This window comes from Pseudophryne corroboree, chromosome 8, assembly GCF_028390025.1.
Source record: "Pseudophryne corroboree isolate aPseCor3 chromosome 8, aPseCor3.hap2, whole genome shotgun sequence".
Classification (NCBI taxonomy): Eukaryota; Metazoa; Chordata; class Amphibia; order Anura; family Myobatrachidae; genus Pseudophryne; species Pseudophryne corroboree.
This window is the reverse complement of record NC_086451.1, coordinates 280,970,813-280,991,990: the sequence shown is the minus strand read 5'-3', so window position 1 is coordinate 280,991,990 and position 21,178 is coordinate 280,970,813.

Genomic DNA, 21,178 nt, shown 5'->3' with positions numbered 1-21,178 from the left:
CTGTACCACACCGCTTTACAAACTAATCCATTATTTTGTATACCGTTATCATTTGTACTTTGATGATTCCCAAATCTACCTATCCTTCCCAGATTTGTCACCATCTGTATTGGTTCATGTCACTGAATGCTTTTATGCCATTTCATCTTGGATGTCATCTTGTTACCTTAAACTAAATATTTACGAAACAGAATTTATTATATTTCCACTGGCTAATAGTAGTTACCAACCTGATATATCTCTCATTGTTGATAGCTTGTGGGGTAGGGTTGATTGTTTAGTTAACTGCCTGAGTATCATACTTGATTATGAACTTTCCTTTGTTCCCCACATTCAATCTGTTCAAAATCATATTATATACTTCTAAAAAAACATATCCAAACTACGACCATATCTTACACAGGCAAAATTTACTTTTGCAAAAATAGTTTACTAAACTGAGAATTGTGATTAACAAAATTTAACATTCTCAATAAAAGGACAAAACAGTTTTATTAGGGTTGGCTTGTATGTCTGCCGCTACATAGGCCTTTAGGCCGAACACCATATGAACATACACTGGCCCTAGGGAGGTGTTGAGAGCTGAGGTTGCTGGGTGGTGATTTGGCTGCTAGCAGTGGATGTGCTAGGAGCAGCCAATGAATCTCTTAGGGCCATATATATGTAGCTAACAGCTAGTGTGTCCACCAATGGGCATGTGCATATAATTGTAACCCTGCCCTATAGACATTGTACTGTCTATGCGTGTGTGTGTGTGTGTGTGTGTGTGTGTGTGTGTGTGTGTGTGTACACATTGTGGGATAGATGATGGTGACTATGTCTGCATGTTCTTTTTGCCAGCAGAGTAGAACCTCTGTTCGGGCCCTAATTGCCTGGGTCATGTCTGCATATGGCAATCTAGATTAGCCAACAATCAGGTTCTAGTACCTTGAGCCACTTTATTAGTGCATGCAATTTTATGTAATTGTGATGTAATGCTGCTAAATTTAGTGATTTGAACCTTCTGGAAGGTACAGATATGTCCTCATATATCTTTGCAGCAGTCACACCAAACAACCTCTTTTAGCACACCAGGTCACATGAAAATCTTCTAGCATTGGCATCTAGTTGCCAAAAAATGCATTTTAGTCGCAACACAATGTGACTCGAACTCACAAGGAGACTATGCTAATCAATTTGATATACTGTATGACACTTGTATAACTGTATGCGGCTGAGTCTCTGAATCTGTACACAATGTGCTACAATGTACATAGCAGCTGCAGTTTTTTGTAAATACAAGTTCTGTATTGTAACTCAGTTTACACACAATATAAAAGTGTATTATTTGTAAGTGCATTTGTAATACACCAGTGCACAATTTAATGCTTATGTACTATATAAAGGGGTATATGCAATTAGCGGCGAATCACGGCAAATTATCGCCGTTTTTTAATTCGACACAATTCGACAGGTGAATTCCGGCAGGTGGCTTCCGGAATTCACCATATTCAATGAAATACGGATTCGACAGTCCCGCGGGCGAAAAACGGCCGATTTGCCGGATTTTGCCGCGATTTAAAAAAACGGGGGAAAACAGGAAAAACCCCGAAAAAAATGGCGTGGGGTCCCCCCTCCAAAGCATAACCAGCCTCGGGCTCTTCGAGCTGGTCCTGGTTCTAAAAATGCGGGGGGAAAATTGACAGGGGATCCCCCGTATTTTTAAAACCAGTACCGGGCTCTGCGCCTGGTGCTGGTGCAAAAAATACAGGGGACAAAAAGAGTAGGGGTCCCCCGTATTTTATACACCAGCATCGGGCTCCACTAGCTGGACAGATAATGCCACAGCCGGGGGTCACTTTTATACAGTGCCCTGCAGCCGTGGCATTAAATATCCAACTAGTCACCCCTGGCCGGGGTACCCTGGGGGAGTGGGGACCCCTTCAATCAAGGGGTCCCCCCCCAGCCACCCAAGGGCCAGGGGTGAAGCCCGAGGCTGTCCCCCCCATCCATGGGCTGCCGATGGGAGGCTGATAGCCTTGAGTAAAATGACAGAATATTGTTTTTTCCAATAGTACTATAAGTCCCAGCAAGCCTCCCCCGCAAGCAGGTACTTGGAGAACCACAAGTACCAGCATGCGGGAGAAAAATGGGCCCACTGGTACCTGTAGTACTACTGGGAAAAAAATACACAAATAAAAACAGGAGACACACACCGTGACAGGGTACCCCGGCCAGGGGTGACTAGTTGGATATTTAATGCCACGGCCGCAGGGCACTGTATAAAAGTGACCCCCGGCTGTGGCATTATCTGTCCAGCTAGTGGAGCCCGATGCTGGTGTATAAAATACGGGGGACCCCTACTCTTTTTGTCCCCCGTATTTTTTGCACCAGCACCAGGCGCAGAGCCCGGTGCTGGTTTTAAAAATACGGGGGATCCCCTGTCAATTTTTCCCCCGCATTTTTAGAACCAGGACCAGCTCGAAGAGCCCGAGGCTGGTTATGCTTTGGAGGGGGGACCCCACGCCATTTTTTTCTGAATTTTACCATTCCATCTAAAAAAAATAAATATATATATATTATTTAAAAAAAATAAATAAATAATACCTGTGCCTCCAAAAAAGACAAACCAAGTACCTAATCCCTTCTAATATAAATAGATATGCTATTATCAATAAAAAAAACACAAAAAAAAACATGTTTTAAATTTTTTTTATTAGTTTCACCCACCAAAGTGTGGGGGATTGAAAAAGTCGAATTTACTGTCTAAAAGCACTGTTGTCGAATTTCCAAACTTCAATTGAATATACTTTGGTCGAATTGCAGCACTTGTATCATTGCAGAAAAGTCGAATTTGACAAAAGTCGAATTTCAAAAAGTCGAATTTTGAAAGTTCGTTTTTTGGACGGAAAGTACTGAATTGCATTGCCGATTTTTTTTGGGGGGGGCGAAAAAGTCCCGAAATTCGACAATTTCGGGAATTCGACCGCAATTGCATATACCCCATAGAGAGCAGTGAACCTCGCATGTCTCTGTCTATAAGAGTCACTATGCCTGACTGAACTTCCCTTACTGTTCCTCTTAGTGATGTGCACCGGCAATTTTTCGGGTTTTGTGTTTTGGTCTTGGGTTCGGATCCGCGGCCGTGTTTTGGTTCGTACGCATTTTGGCAAAACCTCACCGAATTTTTTTTGTCGGATTCGGGTGTTTTTTTTCAAAAAACCCTAAAAAACAGCTTAAATCATAGAATTTGGGGGTCATTTTGATCCCATAGTATTATTAACCTCAATAACCATAATTTCCACTCATTTTCAGTCTATTCTGAACACCTCACACCTCACAATATTATTTTTAGTCCAAAAATTTGCACCGAGGTCACTGGATGGCTAAGCTAAGCGACACAAGTGGCCGACACAAACACCTGGCCCATCTAGGAGTGGCACTGCAGTGTCAGACCGGATGGCCCTTCAAAAAAATACTCCCCAAACAGCACATGACGCAAAGAAAAAAAGAAGCGCAATGAGGTAGCTGTGTGACTAAGCTAAGCGACCCTAGTGGCCGACATACAAACACCTGGCCCATCTAGGAGTGGCACTGCAGTGTCACGCAGGATGGCCCTTCAAAAAATACTCCCCAAACAGCACATGACGCAAAGAAAAAAAGAAGCGCAATGAGGTAGCTGTGTGACTAAGCTAAGCGACCCTAGTGGCCGACACAAACACCTGGCCCATCTTGGAGTGGCACTGCAGTGTCACGCAGGATGGCCCTTCAAAAAAATACTCCCCAAACAGCACATGACGCAACGAAAAAAAGAGGCGCAATGAGGTAGCTGTGTGACTAAGCTCAGCGACCAAAGTGGCCGACACAAACACCTGGCCCATCTAGGAGTGGCACTGCAGTGTCACGCAGGATGGCCCTTCCAAAAAATACTCCCCAAACACATGACGCTAAGAAAAAAAGAGGCGCAATGAGGTAGCTGTGTGACTAAGCTAAGCGACCCTAGTGGCCGACACAAACACCTGGCCCATCTAGGAGTGGCACTGCAGTGTCACGCAGGATGGCCCTTCAAAAAAATACTCCACAAACAGCACATGAACCTTCAAAAATATACTCCCCAAACAGCACATGACGCAAAGAAAAATGAAAGAAAAAAGAGGTGCAAGATGGAATTGTCCTTGGGCCCTCCCACCCACCCTTATGTTGTATAAACAGGACATGCACACTTTAACGAACCCATCATTTCAGCGACAGGGTCTGCCACATGACTGTGACTGAAATTACTGGTTAGTTTGGGCCCCCACCAAAAAAGAAGCAATCAATCTCTCCTTGCACAAACTGGCTCTACAGAGGCAAGATGTCCACCTCATCATCATCGTCCGATTCATCACCCCTTTCACTGTGTACAGCCCCCTCCTCACAGATTATTAATTCGTCCCCACTGGAATCCACCATCTCAGGTTCGTGTACTTTCTGGAGGCAATTGCTGCTGGTGAATGTCTCCATGGAGGAATTGATTATAATTAATTTTAATGAACATCATCTTCTCCACATTTTCTGGAAGTAACCTCGTACGCCGATTGCTGACAAGGTGAGCGGCGGCACTAAACACTCTTTCGGAGTACACACTGGAGGGAGGGCAACTTAGGTAGAATAAAGCCAGTTTGTGCAAGGGCCTCCAAATTGCCTCTTTTTCCTGCCAGTATACGTGCGGACTGTCTGACATGCCTACTTGGATGCGGTCACTCATATAATCCTCCACCATTCTTTCAATGGTGAGAGAATCATATGCAGTGACAGTAGACGACATGTCAGTAATCGTTGGCAGGTCCTTCAGTCCGGACCAGATGTCAGCACTCGCTCCAGACTGCCCTGCATCACCGCCAGCGGGTGGGCTCGGAATTCGTAGCCTTTTCCTCGCACCCCCAGTTGCAGGAGAATGTGAAGGAGGAGCTGTTGACGGGTCACGTTCCGCTTGACTTGACAATTTTCTCACCAGCAGGTCTTTGAACCCCTGCAGACTTGTGTCTGCCGGAAAGAGAGATACAAGGTAGGTTTCAAATCTAGGATCGAGCACAGTGGCCAAAATGTAGTGCTCTGATTTCAACAGATTGACCACCCGTGAATCCTGGTTAAGCGAATGAAGGGCTCCATCCACAAGTCCCACATGCCTAGTGGAATCGCTCTGTTTTAGCTCCTCCTTCAATGTCTCCAGCTTCTTCTGCAAAAGCCTGTTGAGGGGAATGACCTGACTCAGGCTGGCAGTGTCTGAACTGACTTCACGTGTGGCAAGTTCAAAAGGTTGCAGAACCTTGCACAACGTTGAAATCATTCTCCACTGCGCTTGAGACAGGTGCATTCCACCTCCTTTGCCTATATCGTGGGAAGATGTATAGGCTTGAATAGCCTTTTGCTGCTCCTCCATCCTCTGAAGCATATAGAGGGTTGAATTCCACCTCGTTACCACCTCTTGCTTCAGATGATGGCAGGGCAGGTTCAGGCGTTTTTGGTGGTGCTCCAGTCTTCTGTACGCGGTGCCTGTACGCCGAAAGTGGCCCGCAATTCTTCTGGCCACCGACAGCATCTCTTGCACGCCCCTCTCGTTTTTTAAATAATTCTGCACCACCAAATTCAAGGTATGTGCAAAACATGGGATGTGCTGGAATTTGCCCAGATGTAATGCACGCACAATATTGCTGGCGTTGTCCGATGCCACAAATCCCACGGAGAGTCCAATTGGGGTAAGCCATTCTGCGATGATCTTCCTCAGTTGCCGTAAGAGGTTTTCAGCTGTGTGCGTATTCTGGAAAGCGGTGATACAAAGCGTAGCCTGCCTAGGAACGAGTTGGCGTTTGCGAGATGCTGCTACTGGTGCCGCCGCTGCTGTTCTTGCAGCGGGAGGCAATTCATCTACCCAGTGGGCTGTCACAGTCATGTAGTCCTGAGTCTGCCCTGCTCCACTTGTCCACATGTCCGTGGTTAAGTGGACATTGGGTACAACTGCATTTTTTAGGACACTGGTGACTCTTTTTCTGAGGTCTGTGTACATTCTCGGTATCGCCTGCCTAGAGAAATGGAACCTAGATGGTATTTGGTACCGGGGACACAGTACCTCAATCAAGTCTATAGTTGGCTCTGAAATAACGATGGATACCGGAACCACGTTTCTCACTGCCCAGGCTGCCAAGGCCTCAGTTATCCGCTTTGCAGCAGGATGACTGCTGTGATATTTCATCTTCCTCGCAAAGGACTGTTGGACAGTCAATTGCTTACTGGAAGTAGTACAAGTGGTCTTCCGACTTCCCCTCTGGGATGACGATCGACTCCCAGCAGCAACAACAGCAGCGCCAGCAGCAGTAGGCGTTACACTCAAGGATGCATTGGAGGAATCCCAGGCAGTAGAGGACTCGTCAGACTTGCCAGTGACATAGCCTGCAGGACTATTGGCTTTCCTGGGTAAGGAGGAAATTGACACTGAGGGAGTTGGTGGTGTGGTTTGCGGGAGCTTGGTTACAAGAGGAAGGGATTTACTGGTCAGTGGACTGCTTCCGCTGTCGCCCAAAGTTTTTGAACTTGTCACTGACTTATGATGAATGCGCTGCAGGTGATGTATAAAGGAGGATGTTCTGAGGTGGTTAACGTCCTTACCCCTACTTATTACAGCTTGACAAAGGCAACACACGGCTTGACACCTGTTGTCCGCATTTGTGTTGAAATAATTCCACACCGAAGAGCTGATTTTTTTTGTATTTTGACCAGGCATGTCAATGGCCATATTCGTACCACGGACAACAGGTGTCTCCCCGGGTGCCTGACTTAAACAAACCACCTCACCATCAGAATCCTCCTTGTCAATTTCCTCCCCAGCGCCAGCAACACCCATATCCTCATCCTGGTGTACTTCAACACTGACATCTTCAATTTGACAATCAGGAACTGGACTGCGGGTGCTCCTTCCAGCACTTGCAGGGGTCATGCAAATGGTGGAAGGCGCAAGCTCTTTCCGTCCAGTGTTGGGAAGGTCAGGCATCGCAACCGACACAATTGGACTCTCCTTGGGGATTTGTGATTTCGAAGAACGCACAGTTCTTTGCTGTGCTTTTGCCACCTTAAGTCTTTTCTTTTTTCTAGCGAGAGGATGAGTGCTTCCATCCTCATGTGAAGCTGAACCACTAGCCATGAACATAGGCCAGGGCCTCAGCCGTTCCTTGCCACTCCGTGTCGTAAATGGCATATTGGCAAGTTTACGCTTCTCCTCAGACGCTTTTAATTTTTATTTTTGGGTCATTTTTTTACTGATCTTTTGTGTTTTGGATTTTACATGCTCTGTACTATGACATTGAGCATCGGCCTTGGCAGACGACGTTGATGGCATTTCATCGTCTCGGCCATGACTAGTGGCAGCAGCTTCAGCACGAGGTGGAAGTGGATCTTGATCTTTCCCTATTTTTTTAACCTCCACATTTTTGTTCTCCATATTTTAAAGCGCACAACTAAAAGCCACCACAGGTATACAATGTAGATGGATGGATAGTATAGTATTATATTACTTATGGACGACGACTGACGACACAGAGGTAGGTACAGCCGTGGACTACCGTACTGCTATATATATATAATATACTGTATAATATAATATCTGACCTGGTGTACACTGTCAGCAGACTGCTAAACTAGTATGAAGAAAAAAAAGCCACCACAGGTATACAATGTAGATGGATGGATAGTATAGTATTATATTACTTATGGAGGACGAGTGACGACACAGAGGTAGGTACAGCCGTGGCCTACCGTACTGCTATGTATATATAATATACTGTATAATATAATAACGGACCTGGTGGACACTGTCAGCAGACTGCTAAACTAGTATGAAGAAAAAAAAAGCCACCACAGGTATACAATGTAGATGGATGGATAGTATAGTATTATATTACTTATGGATGACGACTGACGACACAGAGGTAGGTACAGCCGTGGCCTACCGTACTGCTATATATATATAGTATACTGTATAATATAATAACGGACCTGGTGGACACTGTCAGCAGACTGCTAAACTAGTATGAAGAAAAAAAAAGCCACCACAGGTATACAATGTAGATGGATGGATAGTATAGTATTATATTACTTATGGAGGACGAGTGACGACACAGAGGTAGGTACAGCCATGGCCTACCGTACTGCTATATATATATATATAATATACTGTATAATAATAACGGACCTGGTGGACACTGTCAGCAGACTGCTAAACTAGTATGAAGAAAAAAAAAGCCACCACAGGTATACAATGTAGATGGATGGATAGTATAGTATTATATTACTTATGGACGACGACTGACGACACAGAGGTAGGTACAGCAGTGGCCTACCGTACTGTTATATATATATATATATATAATATACTGTATAATAATAACGGACCTGGTGGACACTGTCAGCAGACTGCTAAACTAGTATGAAGAAAAAAAAAGCTACCACAGGAGTGTTTTTCAGGCAGACAAACGTATACTGGACTGGTGGTCACTGTCAGCAAAACTGTGCACTGTACTCCTGCTATAACTGCTCCCCAGTCCCCACAATTAGGCAGTGTGATCAGTGCACTCAGCACAGATATATCATGCAGCAGTGCAGCACACTGAGCACAGATATGTTGGAACGTTTTTTTTTTAGGCAGAGAAACAACGGATTAAATTCACTGGTGGTATTATAATCAAAACCCTGCACTGTACTCCCTAACAGCTGCTCCCCGTCCCCAATCCTCCCCACAATTATAACTAAGTCACTCTTTTCTACTATAACGGAGAGGACGTAAGCCACGTCCTCTCCCTATCAATCTCAATGCACGTGTGAAAATGGCGGCGACGCGCGGCTGCTTATATAGAATCCGAGTCTCGTGAGAATCCGACAGCGGGATGATGACTTTCGGGCGCGCTCGGTTTAGCCGAGCCACACGGGAGAATCCGAGCACGGCTCGGACTCGTGTAAAAAGGCTGTCGTCCTGTCAATGAAAAGGGACAACTTTCTGCCTTATCCTTAAGTGGAACACCATTCTGTTTCTGTGTCCTTATTCTACATTAAACAGAGCTGCTAGCTGTTTCTGCTCAAAGGGAGTGCAATCATTTTAAACTATTTGTATTTACTGTTTCTTTGAGCTTCAGTTTAGTATGAATAACTTTTGGCAATGTTTTAGAATTTTTGCACACTTTTGTCTCTCACAGATTTATAGTTATTAAATCATTTTATTTGATTTCAGTGACCCACTATAAATCTCAGTCGAATTAAAACTTTGAACCATTATTGTAAATGATAACACTCCTTCCATGGGGTGAATATAACTATATATCAAATGTTTGACTGTGTGCCTCACAGTATGAGGTACAAAGACCAGCTTTACTCTTCTGCCTCTTATTCTTTATATAAAGATTAATACATATTTCATTCACAGTTTGCCTGCCTCTGCATAATAAAAGTCTTCCTTATCAGGAAAGCTTCAAATGAGAGATGGTGTTGACTTAAATTCCTGGTATACTGCAAATTGATTGCAGATAAGCAAATGTCTTTGCTTAAATAAATACATTTTGGGAAGAAAACTGTATTTGAAATACAGTATTTTGGAATAGTGATTTGCAACAGAAAAAAGTTTTGCTGTTCAATTAAAATCAAAATATGCATCTCAAATATAGATCACACACCATTTTATTACTAATAAATTTGAGTTATATGATTATTTGTTTAAAAATATAATAAATGTATAATTATTCACATAAATACACCCAAATAGTTTTCCATGTAACATTCTCCTGTGTTGCACATCAACCTCTTACCTAAGGAGCATATAATAAGGTGCAAAATAGTGTACAGTAAGTAATGGCCGTAATGCAGGTTCACTGCTGCTCCCCATGTTTCCCTGGCAGTAGTAGTAGCTTCCATCCACTATGACTCCTCCTTAAGAGACATAGAAGTGTCCTTGGGATAGGTGAATGAAGTGATTTGGTGACTATTGGCTATGGTGTCCAGATCCTATACCAGTATACTGTAGCTGCATTGCTCTTCAGCATCTCCTTATAAGTGACACACATATATTTAGCAATTTTGTTTTTTTAAAACAATGGTCATCTTCTCAAATCAGCAGAGTGTTAATGGGCTAAACCAAGACATTTGCTAATGGTCAATCTCTGCAACCTTCTCTACTGTATAGGATTTTGTTTACACAACAGAAAAACTGTAAAACAAATGCTTGCCTCCCTAACCAAATTCATAGCAAGCACTAGGTCTTTAAGTCTAGGCTGGTAGTGGATAAATCATGGGAAAAAGAACACAAGCCCTCCCTGTATTTCCAATAGCAAGTATAAGACTTTACCAGATAGTATACCAGACTACTGTACCAAATTCTATAGATTCTTACAGTATTTAAATACAAAAATGTTACACCCTTACAGCTGAATCAAAATATAAAAAAATCTACTATGTTAAGGACTAACACAATTTTATCTAATTTTTAACTCTCATTTGAATATGTAGATCTGTTCTATTATGCTCTGTTGTTTCAATATATAGTTTATGATAGATTGCAAGCCAAAGTACAGTATGTGCACTTTTGTCTATAAAGAGTTTATATAATTTATGCATAGTACACGCATACAGTGATAGTAATTACTTAATACAAAGGTCTATTATGTAGACAAAACACTGACATCTCTAAAGTGCATTAATATAGTGAAAATATGAACAAAAGCTTGCAATCTAATGAATTTTGATAAAAAATAAAAACAATATGAAACTACCATATTACAGAGTTCAAGGATTTACTAATGGGTGCATCCGTAATAATAAGTCATCATCTAATTGTGCTGTAATTTAAGACAGTAAATTAGAGAAATTCTATTAAACATGTGAATAATCAGCTTTCAGAATAAATACTGAAAGGTTTTTAAGTGATGTGTAATTATGCTTCTGCCTGCTGTAATCTGAATTTATAGAGTAATGAGAAAAAAAATCACAATTCCTTTAAATTCATTATTTGTGCCTCAGAGGAACCCAAAAACAGAAGTAACACAAATATTTCAAATACACTTCCCTACTGTACAATAAGATCTTACACTTTTAACTTGGAACCTAAGGCATTTTATTGCACACAGGGCCAGATTGAGGGCCACATGGGCCTTGGGCTGAAAATATTTAAGGACCTATACTGAGAAGGGGAGCTGCTGTAACCAGCACTGTGTTACTGTGGTCAGAGCCACGTGGGCGTCTACACCCCCTACACTATCAGTCCCAATGTCTCCTTAAATAAATAAAAACAAAGAACAATTGCATAATTTTGTGAGCAAACTGGAAATACAGTTTTAATGATCTATGGCCAACTGTGTGGCCACCTAGGGAGATGATCATCATCATGCTGCCATGGTGATGGGCATAATTGTATGTGAAGGCCTGGAGCTGGAGCTTCATCCGCCCCTTTGTTAACCTGGCCCTGAGTGCACACATTAAAATACTTAGTTACTATCATATGATGCTGATAATAATTTATAAGCCTTTCTCAATAAGTCTACAAGGGTCTTCTGTGGGATGTTCTTTTTGACATTTGTTTTTGTATACTGTTTTCATCTGTCTCCTGGAAATCACTGTTAGATATTATACAATACTCATGAATCACAACCCTACAGTACTACAGTATGCAACAGTTATCATCTTCAAAGTTGTCAAGTCTGCATACTGCTGTATGATTTTTATTTTTCAGAGCACTTAAGGAGTCACTATCTCCTAGAATTAAAAAAAGTATGGACACCTTTATTCCAGGTATCCATTTAAAAAAAATCACATAGGTGATGAAACTTATTGGATTTATCAGCATACTGTAAATTTTCTGCACTGTTCACACACAGCCTGGCACCACATCCTGAAGCAAGGCAGATGAGGGGGGTGATGCGCCAGATACAGCTGATTGGGGAGATACATAACTGAGGGGGAGATGTATTAAGCCTTGAAAAGTGATAAATTGCGCAGTGATAAATTACCAGCCAATCAGTTCCTAACTGCCATTTAACAAGCTGGGTATGCAAAAATGACAGTTAGGAGCTGGTTGGCTCATACTTTATCACAGTGAAATTTATCACGGTCCAAGGCTTAGTACATATGACCCTGACACATCTGATGGGAGTCTGGTCTTTCCACTACACCTCAGTACCTGCTGTAACAAAGGGGGATTTGGATGAGAGCAAAATGTCTGGACACTGGCAAGGTGTAATAGAGAAAGGTAGGGACAGCTGCAGCACCTACCATGTACTCATACAGTAACTGTGAGACTCAATCCACTTTATCTTAACGGTGCTATATACATAATACAGTATATTTGTGCGTTTGTCTGTATGTGGTTTATTTGTTGTTAAGGCACACTGAGGTCTGGATAATAATACTACTAATATAGTTATTAGAACTTCATACATTTGGGACAGTAAAGATAACCATTGAAATTTTAATTGAAGCTGATTTCATCCCCTAAGGGAAAGCTGGTTGACACAGTTAAACAAGACAAGTACATATGTGTTTGACATGAATTGAAAAGAGATATTGTGGAACACTGAATGCAAATATGAATGAAAGTGTGTATATCCATGCCTCCCCATATCTTTCAGCCACAGGTGGTAATGCCCAAACCCAAATACCCCCACACCTAGTATACAGTTGTGGGCAGTAATGCTCAACCTCTCCAAAGCATTCAGCTGCAGATGGGAACTCCCGACCACTGACACCTTCCTATGCAGGTAAGGGATACCCCCAGTACCTTGCAGCTCCACCTCCACAGTTCCTACAGTGCTTTGAGAGCTGGCCAGCCAGATGGAGTACTGTTTCCTCCTAACTACCTATAGCAACAGACCACCCACAAGTAGACACACAGTTGAAAGGGAGCAGCAGAAGGTATGCAACAAATGGCGGGGGAAACCAGCCATGCAACTGTCAGCGGGGGAAGAGCAGCAGCCATGTAACAGTTGGGAAGGGAGGAGAAGCAGCAGCTATGGAACAGTCAGGTGGCTTGGGAGAGCATCACATATGCACAAAATCAGGGATAGAGGGAGAGCAGTAGCCATGAACACAGTCAGGGGGAGCAGCAGCCATGCATACATTCGGGGGAAATTTGTCACAAGACTGGGTTTTGATGTTCCCGGAGGTTATTCAGATGAAGAGATGGAACTGGAGTGTAGGATTACAATAATTGTCTGAAGTGACATTTAGGATGAACTGGATTAATAATAAAATTAACTCCTTTAGGTAGATTTGAGTAATGCTTTATCAACTGGTACTGAGTAGGCAGGATTTGTGTAAAGGTACTGAAAACTGGACTAACATGCTGACTGGACTGGAACTGGCATGATGTCAGTTATTGCATAGACTGTAAAGTAAATGAAGTAGAACCAGACTGGAACCGGACTGGCGTGCTGACCCGGCTGGTACCAGAATGATGACACTTCATGCATGAACTGGTACTGAAGTGCTGAACTGAGCTGAAACCAGATTGATGACACTTCTGGGACAAGAACCAAACTGGAGTGCTGACCAGACTGAAACCGACTTGACTGCAGTGGAACCGCTCTTGGAACCAGAATGGAATGCAAGGAGCTGGGCTTAGAACCAGACGGGAATGCAATGGAGTCATACTTGGAATAATACTGGTTGGTACCGGGAGTATCACTGGACCTGCTGGCACTGGAGTATTGCTGGACTGGCTGGCACCTGGAGTATCACTGGACCAGCTAGCATGGGGAGACTGGCCCACAGGGGCAAGGAAACTGAACTAGCAAGGACCAGCAGACTGGACCAGCTAAATTGGGAGACTGGAGTGGTGGGGACTGGGTGACTGGACTGGCTGGTTCTGGTTAATTGTATAGCAAGGCTGAGTAAACTCTGGGATACTGCAGTAAATCTGGAGGCTGAGGCAAGTCACAGGGCTGGTTACTACAACATAGGATATTTAAGTCAGGTTCATGACACAGGGGAAGCAGCAGCCATGCATACAGTGTGGGTGGGGGAGGGGGGGGGAGGGGCAGTGCGTTGCTTTGCCCAAGGGCTTGCACTGCTGTTAAGATGGCCCTGGATTACCTGCCCTACTGTATGTGTGTTACTGAATATTCTGCCAGTATCCTTCCTTTTCATTTGCCTTGTCAGTTTGTTTATCCCAGTCTGTACTAACCCTGCTTGGCCCTAACTTTGGTTTGCTAATCTGTCTTTTATCAGATTTCTTGTTACCTAGCTCCAATCTTTGCACTTTGCCTGGCCTCCTGTATTGTCAACATCCACGTTATGACTACAGCTCATTCCTGTTTCACTTAGTTCCATGCTATCTGCTTGTCCTGCATTAAGTCCTGGTGGCATCCTAGCACTGGCTCAACCTTCTGTACATATGTAATTGTGCTTGTTCAGCCCATAATGTGGCCACATGGGCATATACATGCAGGTGTGGCTTGGAGTGGTGGGCCGCGATCACACCATAGAAAGCCTAAGGGGTACTGGTGCATTTATACGTATGTACACATATACTCGCATATGCACCACAGCAAATTGATTGCGGCTACACCTAGTCGCAGTCAAGCTGAGCTTGGTGACATCTGTACTTCACCTGGGAATGGCAGATGTTACAGGTGAAGCCCATCTAGTCACTGAAAGAGAAGCATGGTAACTAGGTGATCATAACAAATATACATTTAGTACTAAAAATTAACTACCACATTGCTGTGCAGATTTCATTTAGTTATTGATCAACTAAATATATAGCATCCAGTTAATCGTCTTTAGGTCACCACAAGTATACTTTCCTAATGTCAAGTAGATCTATTACAGTTATTGCTATAAATGATATGACACCAACCAAATCACTCCCATACACATGCAATCTTTTACAATAATAGCAAACTGCCAGAATCCACAGAGAGTGACCACAACTAGATACAGTAGTTAGCTGAGTATTAGGGAGTGGCACAATTTAAACTCATGATGTTTCCATCTACATGTTGAGTTGAGTTTATTGTCATTAAATATTCTGCACATGAACAAATCAATGACATTTTGATATAAACAGGGACAAATACCACAAAAATATAAATATAGGTTGAGTATCCCTTATCCAAAATGCTTGGGACCAGAAGTAATTTGAATATCAGATTTTTCCATTTTTTTGGAATAATTGCATACCATAATGATATATCATGGCTATGGGACCAAAGTCTAAGCACATAATGCACTTATGTATTTATTTATTTATACACCTTATATACACAGCCTGAAGGTAATTTTAGCAAATATTTGTAATAAATTTGTGCATTAAACAAAGTGTGTTCACATTCACACAATTCATTTATTTTTCATATACACCTTATACACACAGCCTGAAGGTCATTTAATACAAAATTTTTAATAACTTTGTGTATTAAACAAAGTTTGTGTACATTGAGCCATCAGAAAACAAAGGGTTCACTTTCTCAGTCTTACTCAAAAAATTCCGTATTTCAGAATATTTTGTATTTCGGAATATTTGGATATGGGATACTCAACCTGTACCAGAAAAGAACAATACCATAAAATATTTTAAAAAAGCCATAAGAACACAGTAAACACATAGGCAGGTACAACAGTCCTATCTGCATTTAAAACCATTAAGCATAGTAATTGCCTTAGGGAAAAAGCTATCTTTCAGCCGGCTGGTCTTACACAGTAGCGATCTGTAACGTGAGATTGAAGGAAGCAAAATAAACACACCATAATTAGGATGGTTCACATAATCCAGTATACTCCTAGCCTTTGTAAGGAGCCTCTTTTCATAAAGAGACTTGATGCTGGGCAGTTTCAAACAAATTATTCTATCAGCAGATTTTACAATTCTTTCAAGCGACTTACGCTCTGCTATATTACAATTTCAAAACCAAACTAAGATACCATAGGTAAAAACACTCTCAATGATGTATGAGTAAAAGTTAACTAAAATTGCCTCATTTATTTCTGCTGATTGCATTTTCCTAAGAAAATATAAACGCTGTTGGGCTTTTATTTATGACAATGTCGGTGTGAGAATTCCATGACAAATCATTGGATATAGTCATGCACAAGAATCTAAAAGATGTTACTATCTCCACTTCTTGCTTATCCAAGACTAGGGGACTATAAATAAACCTATTTGTTGTCCTAAAATACATTATGATCTCCTTAGTCTTTTTAACATTTAGAATCAGGTTATTTTCTTGACTGCATTCCTCTAACCTACGCACTTCAGATATAAATTGTGAGTCATCATTACCACTAATAAGACCTACAATTGCAATATCATCTGCAAATTTGTTTATATGCACCAAATCTGATTTTGAAACACAGTCGTAAGTAAACAGGGAATAGAGGAAAGGACTCAGTACACATCCTTGTGGAAGACCTGTGCTAATCATTACCTCATTTGTAATTTTGTTATTATTCCTAACTGCCTGAGGCCTATTGGTTAAAAAATCAGAAAATCCATCTGCAGACGAAGCTGTCCAAACCTAACTGAATCAATTTATTAACTAGGGAAGTGGGAATAACAGTGTTAAAAGCCGAACTGTAATCTACAAATAAAATTCTTATAGAGGAATTCCTGTTTTCCAAGTGAGTGAGCACATGATGGAATAAAGTAAGGGCAGCATCGTCAGTTGATCTATTTGCCCTGTTTGCAAATTGAAAAGGATCAAAAGTGGCCGGTATAAAGCCCTTTATGTGTCTCATAAATAATTTCTCAAATGACTTCATAATAAGTGAGGTAAGAGCAATTGGCCTAAAGTGATTTGTTTCACTAGCATTAATTTTACCATTTTTGGAATGGTAATAATTACCATTTAAAACTCCTGGGGACAATGCATAATGTGCTAAAGAAAGATTAAAAATTATAGTAAAAATTCCTGCTAACTGATCAGGGCAGTCCTGGAATTCCGTCTGGACTGGTGGCTTTACAAGATTTGGTGGTAGCGAAGAGCTTCCTGATGGACGTCTCATCAAACACCAAAGGCTCATGTCACCCTCATTTGCTCCCCACACAAGAGGAAAATCAACCACCTTATCAGAACGTGAGTAAAAAATATGTAACATTTCACCAAACGTGGGATCCGTGGGTTGTTTAAAATTACCCCTGTTAGCCTTATGGTCAGTAATATCCTGGATTCCCTTCCACATGCTTCTCACATCTCTATCATTTTTAAATTTAGTTTCAAGTTTAACAGAAAATGCTCTCTTTGCATCACAAATTGCCCTTTTTAAATTAGATCTAGCAGCCTAAAAGCAACCAGATCATTAGATTTAAATGCCCTATCCCTTGCTACTAATAACGCTCTCACTGTGCCATTATCCCAAGGCTTGTTATTAGTGAAGAGTTTCACATGTCTCTTGACAGTAACACTCTCAATACAACAGTTAATATAGCCTAATATCATAGAAGTAAGATAATCCAAATTAACCAAATTGTCATTCTCCTCCTCCTGAGATTCTACAACAAACAAACAAACCCCAGTCGGTAAACACCAAGGTGTCTTGGAGTTTAACCATAGCCTCCTTTGGCCATGTTGTAAAAAATGTACCTTCAGGTTTAAAATGCTGAACCAGGGGTTTGTATGTAGGCACTAGAAACAGAGAGATATGATTCGAGTTACCAATGTTAGCATGCCTGAAAGGTAAGTAGACCTCCTTGACATTGTAATACGCATGGTCTAACAATTTTTTCCCTCTAGTAGGAATGTTAACATACTGATAATATTTAGGAAAAACTGCCTTCAATCTGGCCTTGTTAAAATCACCAGTCACTAAAAATACACCATCCACATATTTAGAAGGAACAGATCACACAACTTTCTCACAGAGGATCACTAACAAGCATATCTACATTGTACCCACAAGTGAATCAGGCACCACCTGTAACCCACTCCACAGAAAAAAATCAGAAGAACCCATGTTAGTAATGATGAATACTGCACCTGCAACATTGGTGGAAGACCCATGTAGAGACTGTACTGAAATGCAACAAATTACCTGAAATATTGGCTACAAGCACCTGGGGCCACAGCAGACATCAACTTAATAAGTCACTTTAGACTGTTCCCATTCTCCATGAGTGCACACCAAGCCAATACATCACTGCACAGAATCTCCATATACAAACACCTACATACAGTAGGAGCTCCTGTAGCAACGTCTAGATAAAAAAGGAAACATAAATGTCCAAGTAAATGTTGCACTCAAGTACTTCCTGGAAAAGGATCAACTTTATCCTAATCCATATGTGACACATCACAAATTGCACAACCTGGCTCTTTTATTCTGGGATACAAACACCTAGATATCAGAATTTCGCATGTGAGTTGGTAATATGCAGATACTGGAATCACTGTATGAATCACATCACCAGAAACAAAGAAACTATTTGCATCCTGACCCCCAATGTACTCATTTACAGTATTACTACTTCAAAAGACTATTGCAGAAATATTGGCATTTATACTTTACATTGTAATCTTGCCCAGTGCTGTCACATTGGACATGATTAATACTTTCAATATAAATTTGTATATTTTATTACTGATTTGTAAATCTTACTGTATACCTCCTGAATTTAATAGAAATAGCTTAAATACAATATATCTGAAATTAACTTGTTTTATGACTGGCAGCGACTAGTATTGGTTTTGCCTATCACAAAGTTTGGGTTCCACTGTCTTAGGGTGATGTTCCCAGTGATGTTCCCACTACCGAGCAAATATATGAAAGTTTAGGCCCACATTAACCCTTTGTAACAAATTTCTGTTACATACTGTATTCATGCAAAAATAAATGACTGTCGCAAAAACAGGCATATAGTGACAAATCCCCCATTAAATTATCTTCACTCTAAATTTTTAGGTGGCTATAGCCCTATCTTAACCATATACCCATTCCCTCTCAGCCTAATGATTGTGTTGTTCCTACCCATACAGTATGTGGTTATTGTATGACATAAAATTATGTATTTTGAATTTCACAATAGTAAGGAGAACTTTCCAATTATCTATATTTGGCTGTATATTTTTAAGGTTGAACTAGATGCCTGAAAAGTGTGTGGAGGAATTATGGAGAGAACTAATTTTTATATTAAAAAGTAGTAGAAAAAAATTAAACATTTGCTTTAATAGAAAACAAAATTGAAAAGTTAATCAACATATTACCAAAATGTTGTAAATCTTTTGTTCAGCAACATAAATTATTTTAATATTGTAAAGAAGCTATTGCTTATTTAACTATCCCCTTTAATTTAACTAGATAATTCCTTTTCTTGGAACATATACAGAGAAGAGCTTCAACACTCATTTAAAACAAGCCAAATAGAATTAAAGTGTTTTCTGTGGGACCCCTGTGTATTCCACAAATGCAGTGTTAAAATATAAGTAATCCTTATGTTGTTTTTTTCCCTCTCCTTGATTTCAACAAACATAAAGTACAAAACAACCTTTGGGTACAAACTTCTGAATCATTGAATATGTTTTTAATGTGTTCCAGTGAGGTCTATGAAAATATTTATAAGATGTATCTGCAATACCTGTATTTATTTATTTATTTATCCAGTTCTCTCTTTTAGTCATTAATATACAGTATTTAACATAAGAAAGGTCACAAATATCCAAGCTTCTCCATTTTCTGCTTCCAATAAGAAATATGTGGGGTAACTTTAATATGACTTTAACAAAATAACACTTAATTTGTGTACACAAGTAAACTTAAAACAGGAAGGGGAAAGATTCAATGTATAGACAAATTATAATCGGTAGTGTAAGTGAGAAGCCTGGCATGAAGTTCAATCTTGTAATGAGTTTTAGTTCAAGACCTTTTGTTCTGTAACTGCACTTGGAAACTTATTTTGATTACTCTAGTGAACAAAGATCAATATGCACAGATTAAAAGACATTAACATCACAATTTACAATTTAAAGAGAGAAATCAGTTACTAATTTTTTGTTCTCTGTCCTACAGTATATTAGGTATTGTGTCCCTTTTGTGTTTGAATAAAAAATAAATAAACTCCATTTATAAGTTACAAATTTTACATACTCAATGAAACAATATTTATTCATATGCTAAAACTGTTGAAAAAAATACAACTTAATTCAGTATTTAATTATCTGGATTATCTAAATCCATCTTCAAAAAAGACCTGTCACCTTAGTTAGAACATGTTTATTAATTTGCATATTGGGTTCTTATTGTGTCAGCTCCTGCTGGGAGAATGAATGCAGTGAGGGAATTTATTATTTTTAAGACAATCCAACACTATAAAATTTGGGTTAAATAAGTAGCAGATCCTCTTTAAAGGCAGTATCTAAGGGTAGTAAATGTATATATTTTCTACTTTTAGGACAGAAATTTACTAATGGAACTGACAATTCTTAATGTCTTCAGTGAAGACATGAATGAATTTACGAATAAAAATTATGTTAATTATATTATTACTTCATTTATTTCATAATGCTGGTTTTACTGTTAGTTTGGCCGTGACAATTATGTATTCAACTCGCTGTGAGTAGCAGTGGTAAATATAAAAACAGCAAAATAATTTAACGTTCCTTTTAGTAATGACACTTAGCAGTGCTACTGTGCATGCATAAACTTGTGTTCACTCATGTGTGATTTCTGGGAAAAGGAGCAAAACAGAGCTGAGGGATTCAATTAAATCCCCATTGCAAACCCAGACTTCATCCCCTTGGAAGGATGTGGGGTGTAGGAGCAAAGGCAATCTGAAGATGGCGAAAATTCCCACAGTCAAGCTCTGAAAAGAAAATGGTGTATTTTCAGAACTTAGGACCCCATACTATTGTATGGGCAAAGTGGCCCAAAACATGACTGAAATGTAAGCAGAAGATATTCAGGATATTTTTGAATTGTGTTTATAATCATGACTTAAACCTAGAATCAAGTATGGTTGAGAAAATAGAGTCATTTTGCCGAATCTTGCACACCATTGAGTCATTAAAAAAGGGATTGAAGACATTGATCTACTAGGCCAACAAACATTGCAAAACCACTTGATTTCATCCTACCAGGGATGGACTGTCTCACAGGGTTACAGGGGTACAGGGGAAACCACTGGTAGGCCCTACTGCCTGGGGGCCCTCCTCCTCCTCTAAGTATCAGGTTTCAGACTGTGCTGTAACTAATCTAGTACATT